The sequence below is a fragment of the Convolutriloba macropyga genome, unplaced genomic scaffold, assembly GCF_964194025.1.
Source record: "Convolutriloba macropyga unplaced genomic scaffold, txConMacr16.3 SCAFFOLD_4379, whole genome shotgun sequence".
Lineage (NCBI taxonomy): Eukaryota > Metazoa > Xenacoelomorpha > Acoela > Convolutidae > Convolutriloba > Convolutriloba macropyga.
Window position 1 is genome coordinate 7,501 of NW_027451452.1, and position 3,962 is coordinate 11,462.

The 3,962-nt window shown below is 41.3% G+C and overlaps 1 non-coding gene and 1 pseudogene across 1 annotated transcript in view; both read right to left on the minus strand.

Annotated features, from left to right (window-relative positions):
- LOC142356698 (large subunit ribosomal RNA) overlaps positions 1 to 1,627 on the minus strand; it is a 3,522-nt gene extending 1,895 nt beyond the window's left edge. The window contains exon 1 of the ribosomal RNA XR_012761472.1: positions 1 to 1,627. This exon is cut by the window's left edge and continues 1,895 nt beyond it. This is a non-coding gene — a ribosomal RNA (large subunit ribosomal RNA).
- Positions 1,628 to 3,310: 1,683 nt separating this feature from the next.
- LOC142356697 (5.8S ribosomal RNA) lies at positions 3,311 to 3,462 on the minus strand (annotated as a pseudogene).
- Between the last annotated feature and the right edge of the window lie 500 nt (positions 3,463 to 3,962).

A 3,962-nucleotide genomic window follows, 5' to 3' on the forward strand; every position in this document is an offset into this window, starting at 1 on the left:
CTTTTAGAATCGACTAACTCATGTGCAAACGCTGTTCACATGAAAGCCTTTCCCGCTTCAGTCCTCAAAGTTCTCATTTGAGTACTTGCTACTTCCACCAAGATCTGCTCCATTGATCGCTTCGCGCATACACTTGCGTGCATACTTTAGCGCAATCAATGTGTCCTCCTACACATGAATATCATTTTTGAGCTGGTGAGGCTCTTTTTCTCTAATCTAACTTGCGTTAGATATTGATATTCATGTTTGGGTATAGGCCACGAGCTCTAGTGCCATCCATTTTCAGGGCTGATTGATTCGGCAGGTGAGTTGTTACACACTCCTTAGCGGATTTCAACTTCCATGACCACCGTCCTGCTGTCAGTATCAATCAACACCTTTTGTGGTGACTCATGAGCAAGTAGTTAGGCGCCTTAACCCAACTTTTGGTTCATCCCACATCGCCGGTTCTGCTTACCAAAAGCGGCCCACAAAAAGCTTGCATTCATAGTCCAAGTGCAATTAAGTCACAAGGACATCTCACCGATTTATAGTTTGAGAATAGGTGAAGGAAAAATTTTTCCCCATTCCTCTAATCATTCGCTTTAACCGATGAAATTGCTTTGCGAAGATTTTTCAATCTTGCTCAAGCTTTTGCTATCCTGAGGGAAACTTCGGAGGAAACCAGCTACTAGATGGTTCGATTAGTCTTTCGCCCCTATGCTCAGGTCAGACGATCGATTTGCACGTCAGAACCGCTTCGGGCTTCCACCATGGTTTCCCGTGGCTTCGCCCTGCCCAAGCATAGATCACCATCTTTCGGGTCGTGTGCTACTTGCTCTGGATCAGTCATGCAATAAGAGCAAAACCGTCCGTGGTTGCGGGACACCGAATCGGCGCCCTCACCACACAAAGTAGTGCAATTCATAAAAATTACACTGTTCACTTTCATTTCGCGTGTGCGCTTTCAATGAGCGACAACACTTGCAAGCAACTCACACTCCTTGGTCCGTGTTTCAAGACGGGCTGTAGAGAGCATTGAATAGGAAGTTGAGGTCAGACAGGCAATCAAGATCAATTTATCTCATTTTGTTTAGAATCAACAAGAAGAATTCCGAGGAAAACTTCTGCTCGATTCATTAACAAGATTTGCCAAAAGACGACAACTACACTACTCGGTAGCCGAGAATATAATATCAAGGCATTGAGTATGGTAACGCTCACTCCAGTTCCCCTTCAACAGTTTCACGTACTTTTCACTCTCTCTTCAGAGTGCTTTTCAACTTTCCCTCACGGTACTTGTTTACTATCGGTCTCGCTTTATAATTAGCTTTTGGAGAGACATATCTCCAGCTTCGAGTTGCACTTTCAAACAACTCTACTCATAGGAATGAGCCATTATGACTGGTATCGAAAATGACCTTTACAGGATTTTCACCTTCTTTGATGCTACTTTCCAGTAGACATCAGGACAAATTCACCAGTCTAGCATCAAACCATACCGGACACCGAGAAATGTTGCCATTTCTCTTCCCGATGAGCTTTTCCCTGTTCATTCGCCATTACTAAGGGATTCTCAGTTGATTTCTTTTCCTCCCCTTACTGATATGCTTAAGTTAAGGGGGTTCTCTCGCCCAATTCAGGTTATGTAGTTGATTGTCTCTTAATTGGTTCACTGACCAATATGAGACAGAAACCGATTCAGCAGTTTTGTTCGCTACTACTATCAAACACAGGTCGAAGTTTCCATTCAGTCATTAATTCCAACTTTCAAATGTTGTTGTTTCAGCTTTCGCTTACTAGAAGCAACATAATACTCGCTGCAATACAGACCTCGGGAAACCCTCACCGTGAATAAGGTTCACTCACATATTTCACTACATTTTGCGTGGGATTGGAGATGAGGCTACTCGTTCTTGCTCAGTACTAGGCTGAAAATTAACGAAACTTCGTTACAAACGTTCACATGTTGATGTTTCCGCTTTCGCGTACTCGAAACAACATAATACTAGTCTTTGTAATTTAGTTTCATAATTTCAACTGTTCTCATGCAGAATTTTTGCTCATTCTTATCCCAAATTTTGACCTGGCTACTAGTTACACTCCTTGTACTTATTGCAAAATGACCACAAATTTCAACAGCTTTCACATGTTGCTGTTTCGGCTTTCGCTTACTACAGTCAACATAATACTCGTTGCAAAATAAGTGCTCGGCATCTGCAATTTTCCAAAGACGAAGTTTCGCCAGTTCAATTTTCGCTCGCCAATTATGGCTACTAATTCACACGGTACTGAGCTCAACAACATTAAATTTGTTCAGCAAGACTTTCACATGTTGATGTTTTGGCTTTCGCCTACTAGAAGCAACATAATACTCGTCTTGTTAGCTCATTCAATGAGAATAGCTTTTCCCGTTGAGAATTTTTGCCTTCAATTGGCGTTGTAGTGAGTTTGGCTACTCAGATCACCAAATACTTGTGACAATTCGAACCAGAAATGTTTTCAATTTTCACATGCTGATGTTTCGGATTCAACCTACTAGAAGCAGCATAATACTTGTATTCAACAATTTCTGTATCAAATCCCAGTTTTCTCTGGTGCATCTTTGCCAAACTATTCCAAACTGCCTGAGTCTGAATACCAATTACAGGTACTAGTAAATGCACGTTACTAAGGACTATATAGTTCTAGGTTACTGTACACAACGACGTTCACATGTTGATGTTTCAGCTGCCGCTTACTAGAAACAACATAATACTTATCGTGCATACCTTTCCATAACTTGTCCTTTTCAGATGCATTAGTTTCCCTTTGTCTTGGCTTCTACAGTCAGACTGGCTACTAGTAACAGCACAGTACTAATCACATATCGTTCTACAGTTTGCAGACAACTTTCACATGTTGATGTTTCAGCTTTCGCCTACTAGAAACAACATAATACTCGCTGTATACATTTGTAGTTCTCTATGTAACTTTCATGTGAAGAAGTTTCGCCAGTCTTTTTGACTGTCTCAAATCTGAGTCATGCTTAGGCTACTAGTTGCTTCATAGTACTTATCGCCTCGAGATCATTGAACAAAACTTGATTTTCACATGTTGCTGTTTCAGCTTCCGCTTACTAGAAACAACATAATACTAGTCTCATTAAGTTCCGTCTCTTTGCAATTTTCTTATGAAGAAAATTCGCCATCACAATGGCTCCAGCAGTTCTTGATCAAGGAATGCAATCATTGATCAGAATGCTATTATTTGAATCGGTTCTGCTTTAAGTGTTCCAATTTTATTGGAAGCACCAACAATAGAACATCAATGTGTTCAATCGAGAGTTATATAACCCTGAATCGGACGCAGTCAACAGCCGAAGCCGAGACCGCCTTTTGCGTTAGAGAGGTCGGTAAACAAATCTTGCGATTCATACCGAATTAACACATATAGCTGTGCTCCTCTTCGTAAAGCGAGCCAAGTGATCCCCTGTTGAAGGATGTATTTGGACCAATCTAGTAGCATTTGGTTTCCAACAAGCTCTCCCAAGTTAGCTTACTTATTGGGCTTTTCAACCAATTCGGTTGGCTACAAGCATCATCAAAGTACTAGCCACAGTTTGATCGCAAAATTCTACGACTTTCACATGTTGATGTTTCGGCTTGCGCTTAGCCTACTATAAGCAACATAATACTAGTCATATCATAGAGCGTGATCAGCTTGTGACGTTCTCATGATGAAGTTTCACCAACAGTGTCTCACTTCGAGCTTAAATCCAGCTACTAGTAACTACACAGTACTGACTGCAACGATAACTTTTATCTATACCTTTCACATGCTGCGCTTTCGGCCAGGGCCTACTAACGTCAACATAATACTCGATATAAACTTTTGTTCATGATGCAGCTTCCCCATGCAGAAGTTTCGCCTTCAAATGCTCTCTTGGCCATATGACGTAAGAAAAGGTTACTAGTAACATCACAGTACTAGCCACAGTTTGA